This window comes from Triticum urartu, chromosome 2A, assembly GCF_056163025.1.
Source record: "Triticum urartu cultivar PI428250 chromosome 2A, HENAU_Tu73, whole genome shotgun sequence".
In the NCBI taxonomy this organism is placed as follows: Eukaryota; Viridiplantae; Streptophyta; class Magnoliopsida; order Poales; family Poaceae; genus Triticum; species Triticum urartu.
This window is the reverse complement of record NC_141874.1, coordinates 87737770-87752266: the sequence shown is the minus strand read 5'-3', so window position 1 is coordinate 87752266 and position 14497 is coordinate 87737770.

The window sequence follows — 14497 nt, the reverse complement described above, 5'->3', positions numbered from 1 at the left end:
CTCGACGATTTTCTTGAGGAAAGGTTGTATGTGATACAACCGGAAGGTTTTGTCAATCCTGAAAGATGCTAATAAGTATGCAAAGCTCCAGAAATCCTTCTAAGGACTGGAGTAAGCATCTCGGAGTTGGAATGTATGCTTTGATGATGATCAAAGATTTTGGGTGTATACAAAGTTTATGAGAAACTTGTATTTCCAAAGAAGTGAGTGGGAGCACTATAGAATTTCTGATGAGTATATGTTGTTGACATATTATGGATCAGAAATGACGTAGAATTTCTGGGAAGCATATAGGGTTATTTGGAAAATGTTTTTCAATGGAAAGCCTGGATTAAGCTACTTGAACATTGAGCATCAAGATCTATAAGGATAGATCAAAACGCTTAATGGTACTTTCAAATGAGCACATACCTTGACATGATCTTGAAGGTGTTCAAGATGGATCAGTCAAAGAAGGAGTTCTTGCCTGAGTTGTAAGGTATGAAGTTAAGACTTAAAGCTCGACCACGGCAGAATAGAGAGAAAGGACGAAGGTCATCCCCTATGCTTAAGACGTAGGCTCTACAGTATGCTATGCTGTGTACCGCACCTGAAGTGTGCCTTTCCATGAGTCAGTCAAGGGGTACAAGAGTGATCCAAGAATGGATCATAGGACAACGGTCAAAGTTATCCTTAGTAACTAGTGGACTAAGGAATTTTCTCGATTATGGAGGTGGTAAAAGAGTTCGACGTAAAGAGTTACGTCGATGCAAGCTTAACACCTGTCCGGATAGCTCTGAGTAGAGATACCGGATACGTATAATGGAGCAACAACTTAGAATAGCTCCATGTAGAACAGTTATTTGAAATGGCTCCAAATATAGCGTAGTAGCTGCATCTACAAGATGACATAGAGATTTGCAAAGTACATACGGATCTGAAAGATTCAGACCCATTGACTATAACATCTCTCACAAGCATAACATGATCAAACCCAGAACTCATTGAGTCTTAATCACATGATGATGTGAACTAGTTTAGTGACACTAGTAAACTCTTTGGATGTTGGTCACATGGCGATGTGACCTGTGAGTGTTGATCACATGGCGATGTGAACTAGATTATTGACTCTAGTGCAAGTGGGAGACTGTTGGAAATATGCCCTAGAGGCAATAATAAATTAGTTATTATTATATTTCCTTGTTCATGATAATCGTTATTATCCATGCTATAATTGTATTGATAGGAAACTCAGATACATTTGTGGATACATAAACAACACCATGTCCCTAGTAAGCCTCTAGTTGACTAGCTCGTTGATCAATGGATGGTTACGGTTTCCTGACCATGGACATTGGATGTCATTGATAACGGGATCACATCATTAGGAGAATGATGTGATGGACAAAGACCCAATCCTAAGCCTAGCACAAGATCATGTAGTTCGTATGCTAAAGCTTTTTCTAATGTCAAGTATCATTTCCTTAGACCATGAGATTGTGCAACTCCCGGATACCGTAGGAGTGCTTTGGGTGTACCAAACGTCACAACGTAACTGGGTGACTATAAAGGTGCACTACGGGTATCTCCGAAAGTGTCTGTTGGGTTGGCACGAATCGAGACTGGGATTTGTCACTCCGTGTGACGGAGAGGTATCTCTGGGCCCACTCGGTAAGGACATCATCATAATGTGCACAATGTGATCAAGGAGTTGATCACGGGATGATGTGTTACGGAACGAGTAAAAGAGACTTGCCGGTAACGAGATTGAACAAGGTATCGGGATACCGACGATCGAATCTCGGGCAAGTATCATACCGCTAGACAAAGGGAATTGTATACGGGATTGATTAAGTCCTTGACATCGTGGTTCATCCGATGAGATCATCGTGGAATATGTGGGAGCCAACATGGGTATCCAGATCCCGCTGTTGGTTATTGACCAGAGAGTCATCTCGGTCATGTATGCATGTCTCCCGAACCCGTAGGGTCTACACACTTAAGGTTCGGTGACGCTAGGGTTATAGAGATATTAGTATGCGGTAACCCGAAAGTTGTTCAGAGTCCCGGATGAGATCCCGGACGTCACGAGGAGTTCCGGAATGGTCCGGAGGTAAAGAATTATATATAGGTAGTGCTATTTCGGCCATCGGGACAAGTTTCGGGGTCACCGGTATTGTACCGAGACCACTGGAAGGGTCCCGGGGGTCCACCGGGTGGGGCCACCTGCCCCGGGGGGCCACATGGGCTGTAGGGGTTGCGCCTTGGCCTATATGGGCCAAGGGCACCAGCCCCTAGAGGCCCATGCGCCAAAGGGACAAGAGGAGGGGAGAGTCCTAAAAGGGGAAGGCACCTCCGAGGTGCCTTGGGGAGGATGGACTCCTCCCCCCCTTTGGCCGCACCCTTCCTTGGAGGAAGGGGCAAGGCTGCGCCCTCCCCCTCTCCCTTGGCCCTATATATAGTGGGGGGAAGGGAGGGCAACCATACCTAAGCCCTGGCGCCTCCCTCTCCCTCCCATGACACATCTCCCTCCTCCCGCAGCGCTTGGCGAAGCCCTGTTGGAATCCCGCTACTTCCACCACCACGCCGTCGTGCTGTTGGATCTCTATCAACCTCTCCTCCCCCCTTGCTGGATCAAGAAGGAGGAGACGTCGCTGCTCCGTACGTGTGTTGAACGCGGAGGTGCCGTCCGTTCGGCACTAGGATCTCCGGTGATTTGGATCACGACGAGTACGACTCCATCAACCCCGTTCTCTTGAACGCTTCCGCGCGCGATCTACAAGGGTATGTAGATCCACTCCTCCCTCGTTGCTAGATGACTCCATAGATTGATCTTGGTGACACGTAGGAAAATTTTGAATTATTGCTACGTTCCCCAACAGGATCGTCGGAACAAAAGAACGAAGAAGAAAACAACATCTTCTACCTCAGCTTGAAAAGCATTTTAAAGAGAAGGGTCGCACGGAGTTGTTGGAAAACCAACAACGAAAAGAACAAGGTTGTAGTGGACTTATGGAAAACATCTCGAAATTATGAGGTGAAATTCTGCCACTAACGGAAACGATAAATTGGATTGATATCAACAAGGAGATGATACGCTTATATCATCGGAAGGATAAATGAAGAAATTGGGTCATATATAAGCACCATAAATAGCAACAATCCTTAGGGAAGACTTTAGGTGAAATATAACCCAAGATAACTCCGATGACGATATTGATGGATTTTAAAATACCTCATTCTTAACAACATGTGAATCATGAAACATGAACTCAAATTATCAAGAATGACATAATACCACCTCCAATGATACGTTAGAAAGAATTGCACTCCGGATAGCAAGATGAAGAATACTTGAGCTCCTCTGGAAAAAATGTTGATGAACACTTCGAAAAGGAATTAAATCCTTGATGAACCATCATGTAGAACCTCCATGAAGAACTCCGGTAATAAAAGAATGATCAACGAAAGGAGAGAGAAGTTGGAAACACAAGGTGAATCCTTGCAATGATTAGAAGGATCTTCGCGATGAAATAATTGAGAGAACTTGGAACTCCGGGAAAAGAAAGATGAATCAAGTGAAGCCGAGAATTTTATGAGCCTCCGGAATAAATAATTAATCACTTGGATGGAACAAGAATAAGAATTACATTATGCTTATCCTTCACCAATTAGATTGATGACAAACAATGGATTTGGCACACTACTTATTCTCGTAGTAAGGATTAAGCGAGATATAGCGCAAACTTGAGAAAGTCTTCAACGATCCACCGGTAGAATTTGGAAAGCATGAATGAATAAATTGATATGATAACGAAGGAAGAAGAGTCTTGGGAGAACAACCGTAAGAATTGAACAATGAATGAAGTAAAAGGATGAATCACCGGTAAGAATTGTGAAATGAACGAAGTTACTTGAGACAATCTAGATACATGAGAACGAAGGGATCACGAACTGATTAGAGATCACTTGAACGATGCACCGGTAGGTTGGAGAATGATAATTGAAAGCTGAGAATGAATAAACCTGAATTGATGGACTCCAGATAGGTGAAAGGAATTCTCACAATCAAAACAATTATGAGAGGATGGCCTTGAACTAGAACCACGAATCTCTGAGAGAACGGATAAGATATGGAGGTAAAACCCTTCTTCGGTCTTCAAATGTTGAGAATGACGATGAGAAACACCACCAAGAATTATTTAGACGCTCCGGAAGAATCAAAAGCGAAGAGATTGAGCCAACGATGAAAGAATTTAACCGATCTTGGAGAAAAGCATTTGACTGATGATAACTCATTCTTACGTCAAACTTTGAAAAGAAATTGAGAAGCTCCGGGAAAATAAGAAGAGTCAGGTAAGATCCTGGAAAAAGACATGTGGGTTAGGGCCCACTCAAAAGAAACACCATTGAACAATTTAAAAGAGAGATTGCACCGCTTGAGGCTTGAATGAGGTAACATCCTCGCAAAAGGTGGAACGAAAGCAGAGTGGAAACACAAATCTCCGAGATATCTTGAGCACTCCGGAACAATAAATAGTGAGAAGTGGAATGGTAATAAAGTGCACCGGCATGAGAAGGTATTTGAAACGAGGAAAAGGGTAAAGAAACACCAAAAGCTTGAATTGAATCCACCGGAGGAGAAAAAGGAACAAAGAATGTGAACTTGAAGCTCCGTTAGAATCTTCATGAGAAACACCGGGTAAGAACATTGAAAGAAAAGAAAGAAGAGACTTCACATGAATAAGATGGACACTTGATCAAGAAATCTGAATCCTTGAAGAAAAAGGGTGGGTGGTCGGGAAAAACAAAGGCAACTTGGAGACGGATGAAACAAACACCGTTGAGGAGAACTGATACTTGATCTTGTGGATGTTGAAATGATTGGATCCACTTGAAGAGAAACACACCGGCTGAGAAGAGGATTGACATGACAATATCGATTATCATGAAGGATTGGTATTCACATCGGAGTATGAGAACACCATTTAGAAAAGGGATGGAATCCACCTTTGACTTCGAAGCAACTCGAATACCACAACTCAAAACAAAACAAAGGATTGGCTTGCAGAATAAGCCGGAACAAACATATGATAGAGATTTCGTCCGAAGTTTTCGTGGTGGGGCCTACACGGGCTCGATCGTACATCACCATCATGTACAAGGCAGTGCACATGACATACGAAGCGTCCCCGAGTCGGCATAGCCAAGGACTCTTTAAGACACAATGAAACCACTGTAAAACCAACCGTGAATAGGCGGACCACTAGACGTCGAACCCCAATTTCATATCATACATCTGTCGGAAAGATATCCTAGGAGCTACTTGAATTCCCACTTATAAACTCCCGAAATTTTCCCGGTTATGCAATCAGGTGTTGGGGATACAGGGGAAGCATAATATCTCACCCAAAACTACACAAATCCTACATCCAGCTGTATCCATCCTTCAACACATAACCAAGAAACCTTCGGAAATCACTTACCTCAACCTTCGAAAAGCATTCGTTATACAAGTTATGGTAATACTCCCGAACTCCCACCCCAGTAATGGGTGGCGTCGAGGTTATCTCACCAACAACTGCATAAAAGAGATTTTCGATGTCGGCGAAACTCAGGTATTCCAGAATCTCAACGATAAAATTGTGACGACAACACCTCGGAGCTCAACTCCCCGGGACACTGCCACAACCCCTAAATGTCAGGAGGCACCAAGAACAATGTTCTCGTCACAAAACCATTGGAACGATTCCAAGATACCCGCGTGATCCTAAATTTTTTTTAGTGAAATCTGAGAAAAGAAGAGTCAAAACTCTACGACAGGATGCCTCACCAGAGCAACGAAGGGACTGAGGAGTGAAAATAATCCTACTCTCTGATATATATATATAATCCTATAAGACTAAAAACATTTTTCTAGACTCAACAACGCCATCGATTCGATCAAGCAGGAGGCTCCTAAGTCGGGGAAGGCTCTGATTACCAACTTGTAACGCCCTCGATGCGGCTATATCTCCCACGTGTCGAAGCACGACTTAGAGGCATAACCGCATTGAAAGCAATGTCGCAAGTGAGGTAATCTTCACACTGTTGGGGAACGTAGCATAAATTCAAAATTTTCCTACGTGTCACCAAGATCTATCTATGGAGTCATCTAGCAACGAGGGAGGAGTGGATCTACATACCCTTGTAGATCGTGCGCGGAAGCGTTCAAGAGAACGGGGTTGATGGAGTCGTACTCGTCGTGATCCAAATCACCGATGATCCTAGCGCCGAACGGACGGCACCTCCGTGTTCAACACACGTACGGAGCAGCAACGTCTCCTCCTTCTTGATCCAGCAAGGGGGGAGGAGAGGTTGATGGAGATCCAGCAGCACGACGGCGTGGTGGTGGAAGTAGCGGGATTCCAACAGGGCTTCGCTAAGCGCTGCGGGAGGAGGGAGATGTGTCACGGGAGGGAGAGGGAGGCGCCAGGCCTTAGGTATGGTTGCCCTCCCTTCCCCCCACTATATATAGGGCCAAGGGAGAGGGGGAGGGCGCAGCCTTGCCCCTTCCTCCAAGGAAGGGTGTGGCTAAGGGGGGAGGAGTCCATCCTCCCCAAGGCACCTCGGAGGTGCCTTCCCCTTTTAGGACTCTCCCTCTCCCTTGATTCTTGGCGCATGGGCCTCTTGGGGCTGGTGCCCTTGGCCCATATAGGCCAAGGCGCACCCCCTACAGCCCATGTGGCCCCCGGGGCAGGTGGCCCCACCCGGTGGACCCCCGGGACCCTTCCGGTGGTCCCGGTACAATACCGGTGACCCCGAAACTTGTCCCGATGGCCGAAATAGCACTTCCTATATATAATTCTTTGCCTCCGGACCATTCTGGAACTCCTCGTGACGTCCAGGATCTCATCCGGGACCCCGAACAACTTTTGGGTTACCGCATACTAATATCTCTATAACCCTAGCGTCACCGAACCTTAAGTGTGTAGACCCTACGGGTTCGGGAGACATGCAGACATGACCGAGATGACTCTGCGGTCAATAACCAACAGCGGGATCTGGATACCCATGTTGGCTCCCACATGTTCCACGATGATCTCATCGGATGAACCACGATATCAAGGACTTAATCAATCCCGTATACAATTCCCTTTGTCTAGCGGTACGATACTTGCCCGAGATTCGATCGTCGGTATCCCGATACCTTGTTCAATCTCGTTACCGGCAAGTCTCTTTACTCGTTCTGTAACACATCATCCCGTGATCAACTCCTTGATCACATTGTGCACATTATGATGATGTCCTACCGAGTGGGCCCAGAGATACCTCTCCGTCACACGGAGTGACAAATCCCAGTCTCGATTCGTGCCAACCCAACAGACACTTTCGGAGATACCCGTAGTGTACCTTTATAGCCACCCAGTTACGTTGTGACGTTTGGCACACCCAAAGCACTCCTACGGTATCCGAGAGTTGCACAATCTCATGGTCTAAGGAAATGATACTTGACATTAGAAAAGCTTTAGCATACGAACTACACGATCTAGTGCTATGCTTAGGATTGGGTCTTGTCCATCACATCATTCTCCTAATGATGTGATCCTGTTATCAACGACATCCAATGTCCATGGTCAGGAAACCGTAACCATCTATTGATCAACGAGCTAGTCAACTAGAGGCTTACTAGGGACATGGTGTTGTCTATGTATCCACACATGTATCTGAGTTTCCTATCAATACAATTCTAGCATGGATAATAAACGATTATCATGAACAAGGAAATATAATAATAACTAATTTATTATTGCCTCTAGGGCATATTTCCAACAGTCTCCCACTTGCACTAGAGTCAATAATCCAGTTCACATCGATATGTGATTAACACTCAAGGTCACATCCCCATGTGACTAACACCCAAAGAGATTACTAGAGTCAATAATCTAGTTCACATTACCATGTGATTAACACTCGATGAGTTCTGGGTTTGAACATGTTATGCTTGTGAGAGATGTTATAGTCAACGGGTCTGAATCTTTCAGATCCGTATGTACTTCGCAAATTTCTATGTCATCTTGTAGATGCAACTACTACGCTACATTTGGAGCCATTTCAAATAACTGTTCTACTTGGAGCTATTCTAAATTGTTGCTCCATTATACGTATCCGGCATCTCTACTCAGAGCTATCCGGATAGGTGTTAAGCTTGCATCGACGTAACTCCTTACGTCGAACTCTTTATCACCTCCATAATCGAGAAAATTCCTTAGTCCACTAGTTACTAAGGATAACTTTGACCGCTGTCCTATGATCCATTCTTGGATCACTCTTGTACCCCTTGACTGACTCATGGCAAGGCACACTTCAGGTGCGGTACACAGCATAGCACAATGTAGAGAGCCTATGATAAAAGCATAGGGGACGACCTTCGTCCTTTCTCTCTATTCTGCCGTGGTCGAGCTTTAAGTCTTAACTTCATACCTTACAACTCAGGCAAGAACTCCTTCTTTGACTGGTCCATCTTGAACACCTTCAAGATCATGTCAAGGTATGTGCTCATTTGAAAGTACCATTAAGCGTTTTGATCTATCCTTATAGATCTTGATGCTCAATGTTCAAGTAGCTTAATCCAGGCTTTCCATTGAAAACACTTTCCAAATAACCCTATATGCTTTCCAGAAATTCTACATCATTTCTGATCCTTAATATGTCAACAACATATACTCATCAGAAATTCTATAGTGCTCCCACTCACTTCTTTGGAAATACAAGTTTCTCATAAACTTTGTATAAACCCAAAATCTTTGATCATCTCATCAAAGCGTACATTCCAACTCCGAGATGCTTACTCCAGTCCTTAGAAGGATTGCTGGAGCTTTGCATACTTATTAGCATCTTTCAGGATTGACAAAACCTTCCGGTTTGTATCACATACAACCTTTCCTCAAGAAAATCGTCGAGGAAACAATGTTTTGACATCCTATCTGCAAGATTTCATAAATAATGCAATAATCGCTAATATAATTCCAACAGACTCTTAGCATCGCTACGAGTGAGAAAGTCTCATCGTAGTCAACTCCTTGAACTTGTCGGAAACATCTTAACGACAAGTCAAGCTTTCTTAATGGTGATACTTACCATCATTGTCCGTCTTCCTTTTAAAATCCATCTGTACTCAACAGCCTCACGACAATCGAGCTGTTCTGTCAAAGTCTACACTTTGTTTTCATACATGGATCCTCTCTCGGATTTTATATGGCCTCGAGCCATTTTGGAATCTAGGCCCACCATCGCTTCTCCATAGCTCGTAGGTTCATTGTTGTCTAGCAACATGACTTCCAAGACAGGATTACGTACCACTCTGAAGAAGTACGCATCCTTGTCATCCCACGAGGTTTGGTAGTGACTTGATCTGAAGTTTCATGATCACTATCATAAACTTCCACTTTAATTGGTGTAGGTGCCACAGGAACAACTCATGTGCCCTGCCACACACTAGTTGAAGAGACGGTTCAATAACCTCATCAAGTCTCCACCATCCTCCCACTCAATTCTTTTGAGAGAAACTTTTCCTCGAGAAAGAACCCGATTCTAGAAACAATCCCTTATTGCTTTCGAATCTGAGACAGGAGGTATACCCAACTGTTTTGGGTGTCCTATGAAGATGCATTTATCCGCTTTGGGTTCGAGCTTATCAGTCTGAAACTTTTTCACATAAGCGTCGCAGCCCCAAACTTTTAAGAAATGACAGCATAGGTTTCCCTAAACCATAGTTCATACGGTGTCATCTCATCGGAATTACATGGTGCCCTATTTAAAGTGAATGTGGTTGTCTCTAATGCCTAACCCATAAACTATCGTGGTAATTCGATAAGAGACATCATGGTATGCATCATATCCAATAGGGTGCAGTTATGATGTTCGGACACACCATCACACTATGGTGTTCCAGGTTGTATTTAGTTGTGAAACGATTTCCACAATGTCTTAATTCTATGCCAAACTCGTAATTCAGATATTCATCTCTATGATCATATCATAGATATTTTATCCTCTTGTCACGATGATCTTTCAACTTCACCCTGAAATTACTTGAACCTTTCAATAATTCAGACTCGTGATTCATCAAGTAAATGTACTCAACATCTACTCAAACCATCTGTGAAGTAAGAACATAACGATGTCCACTACATGCCTCAGCACTCATTGGACTGCACACATCAAAATGTATTACTTCCAACAAGTTGCTTTCTAGTTCCATTTTACTGAAAAACGAGGCTTTCAGTCATCTTTGCCCATGTGGTATGATTTGCATGTCTCAAGTGATTCAAAATCAAGTGAGTCCAAACGGTCCATCTATATAGAGTTTCTTCATGCATATCTACCAACAAACATGGTTCGCATGTCTCAATCCTTTCAAAAATGAGTGAGTCCAAAGATCCATCAACATGGAGCCTCTTCATGCGTTTTATACCGATATGACTTACGTGGCAGTGCCACAAGTAGGTGGTACTATCATTACTATCTTTTGGCATGAACATGTGTATCACTACGATCGAGATTTCAATGAACCATTCATTTTAGGTGCAAGACCATTGAAGGTATTATTCAAATAAACAGAGTAACCATTATTCTCCTTAAATGAATAACCGTATTGCGATAGACATAATCCAATCATGTCTATGCTCAACGCAAACACCAAATAACAATTATTTAGGTTTTAGTACCAATCTCGATGGTAGAGGGAGCGTGCGACGCTTGATCATATCAACCTTGGAAACACTTCCAACACATATCGTCAGCTCACCTTTAGCTAGTCTCCGTTTATTCCATAGCTTTTATTTCGAGTTACTAACACTTAGCAACCGAACCGGTATCTAATACCCTGGTGCTACTAGGAGTACTAGTAAAGTACACATTGACATAATGTATATCCAATATACTTCTATCGACCTTGCCAGCCTTCTCATCTACCAAGTATCTAGGGTAATTCTGCTCCAGTGGCTGTTCCTCTTATTACAGAAGCACTTAGTCTCGGGTTTGGGTTCAACCTTGGGTTTCTTCACTAGAGCAGCAGCTGAATTGCCGTTTCATGAAGTATCCCTTCTTGCCCTTCTTGAAACTAGTGGTTTCACAAACCATCAACAATTGATGCTCCTTCTTGATTTCTACTTTTGTGGTGTCAAACATCGCGAATATCTCAAGGATCATCATATATGTCCCTGATATATTATAGTTCATCACGAAGCTCTAGCAGCTTGGTGGTAATGACTTCGGAGAAACATCACTATCTCATCTGGAAGATCAACTCCCACTCGATTCAAATGATTGTTGTACTCAGACAATCTGAGCACAAGCTCAACAATTGAGCTTTTTCTCCCTTAGTTTGCAGGCTAAGAAAATCGTCGGAGGTCTTATACCTCTTGACGTGGGCACGAGCCTGAAATCCCAATTTCAGTCCTTAGAACATCTCATATGTTCTGCGATGTTTCAAAAACGTCTTTGGTGCCTCAACTCTAAACCTGTTTAACTGAACTATCACGTAGTTATCAAAATGTGTATGTCAGATGTTCGCAACATCAACAGACGACATTCGAGGTTCAGCACACTGAGCGGTGCATTAAGGACATAAGCCTTCTATGAAGCAATGAGGACAATCCTCAGTTTACGGACCTAGTCCGCATAATTGCTACTATCAACTTTCAACTAAATTTTCTCTAGGAACATATCTAAACAGTAGAACAGAAACGTGAGCTACGACATAATTTGCGAAGACCTTTTGACTATGTTCAGGATAATTAAGTTCATCTTATGAACTCCCACTCAGATAGACATCCCTCTAGTCATCTAAGTGATTACATGATCCGAGTCAACTAGGCCGTGTCCGATCATCACGTGAGACGGACTAGTCATCATCGGTGAACATCTTCATGTTGATCGCATCTACCATACGATTCATGCTCGACCTTTCGGTCTCTTGTGTTCCGAGGCCATGTATGTACATGCTAGGCTCGTCAAGTCAACCTAAGTGTTTCGCGTGTGTAAATCTGTCTTACACCCGTTGTATGTGAACGTTAGAATCTATCACACCCGATCATCACGTGGTGCTTCGAAACAACGAACTGTCGCAACGGTGCACAGTTAGGGGGAGCACCTTCTTGAAATTTTAGTGAGGGATCATCTTATTTACTATCGTCGTTCTAAGTAAACAAGATGTATAAACATGATAAACATCACATGCAATCAAATAGTGACATGATATGGCCAATATCATATTGCTCCTTTTGATCTCCATCTTCGGGGCGCCATGATCATCATCGTCACCGGCATGACACCATGATCTCCATCATCATGATCTCCATCATCGTGTCTTCATGAAGTTGTCTCGTCAACTATTACTTCTACTACTACAGCTAACGGTTAGCAATAAAGTAAAGTAATTACATGACGTTTATATTGACACGCAGGTCATAAATAAATTAAGACAACTCCTATGGCTCCTGCCGGTTGTCATACTCATCGACATGCAAGTCGTGATTCCTATTACAAGAACATGATCAATCTCATACATCAGATATATCATTCATCACATCCTTTGGCCATATCACATCACATAGCATACCCTGCAAAAACAAGTTAGACGTCCTCTAATTGTTGTTTGCATGTTTTACGTGGCTGCTATGGGTTTCTAGCAAGAACGTTTCTTACCTACGCAAAAACCACAACGTGATATGCCAATTGCTATTTACCCTTCATAAGGACCCTTTTCATCGAATCCGATCCGACTAAAGTGGGAGAGACAGACACCAGCTAGCCACCTTTATGCAACTAGTGCATGTCAGTCGGTGGAACCAGTCTCACGTAAGAGTGCGTGTAAGGTCGGTCCGGGCCGCTTCATCCTACAATACCGCCGAATCAAGATTGGACTAGTAGCGGTAAGCATATTGAACAATATCAACGCCCACAACTACTTTGTGTTCTACTCGTGCATAGAAACTACGCATAGACCTAGCTCATGATGCCACTGTTGGGGAACGTAGCATAAATTCAAAATTTTCCTATGTGTCACCAAGATCTATCTATGGAGTCATCTAGCAACAAGGGAGGAGTGGATCTACATACCCTTTTAGATCGTGCGTGGAAGCGTTCAAGAGAACGGGGTTGATGGAGTCGTACTCGTCGTGATCCAAATCACCGATGATCCTAGCGCCGAACGGACGGCACCTCCGCGTTCAACACACGTACAGAGCAGCAACGTCTCCTCCTTCTTGATCCAGCAAGGGGGAGGAGAGGTTGATGGAGATCCAGCAGCACGACGGCGTGGTGGTGGAAGTAGCGGGATTCCAACAGGGCTTCGCTAAGCGCTTCGGGAGGAGGGAGATGTGTCACGGGAGGGAGAGGGAGGCGCCAGGCCTTAGGTATGGTTGCCCTCCCTTCCCCCCACTATATATAGGGCCAAGGGAGAGGGGGAGGGCGCAGCCTTGCCCCTTCCTCCAAGGAAGGGTGCGGCCAAGGGGGGAGGAGTCCATCCTCCCCAAGGCACCTTGGAGGTGCCTTCCCCTTTTAGGACTCTCCCTCTCCCTTGATTCTTGGCGCATGGGCCTCTTGGGGCTGGTGCCCTTGGCCCATATAGGCCAAGGCGCACCCCCTACAGCCCATGTGGCCCCCGGGGCAGGTGGCCCCACCCGGTGGACCCCCGGGACCCTTCCGGTGGTCCCGGTACAATACCGGTGACCCCGAAACTTGTCCCGATGGCCGAAATAGCACTTCCTATATATAATTCTATACCTATGGACCATTCCGGAACTCCTCGTGACGTCCAGGATCTCATTTGGGACCCCGAACAACTTTCGGGTTACCGCATACTAATATCTCTATAACCCTAGCGTCACCGAACCTTAACTGTGTAGACCCTACGGGTTCGGGAGACATGCAGACATGACCGAGATGACTCTTCGGTCAATAACCAACAGCGGGATCTGGATACCCATGTTGGATCCCACATGTTCCACGATGATCTCATCGGATGAACCACGATATCAAGGACTTAATCAATCCCGTATACAATTCCCTTTGTCTAGCGGTACGATACTTGCCCGAGATTCGATCGTCGGTATCCCGATACCTTGTTCAATCTCGTTACCGGCAAGTCTCTTTACTCGTTCCGTAACACATCATCCCGTGATCAACTCCTTGATCACATTGTGCACATTATGATGATGTCCTACCGAGTGGGCCCAGAGATACCTCTCCGTCACACGGAGTGACAAATCCCAGTCTCGATTCGTGCCAACCCAACAGACACTTTCGGAGATACCCGTAGTGTACCTTTATAGCCACCCAATTACGTTGTGACGTTTGGCACACCCAAAGCACTCCTACGGTATCCGGGAGTTGCACAATCTCATGGTCTAAGGAAATGATACTTGACATTAGAAAAGCTTTAGCATACGAACTACACGATCTAGTGCTATGCTTAGGATTAGGTCTTGTATGTGATCCCGTTATCAACGACATCCAATGTCCATGGTCAGGA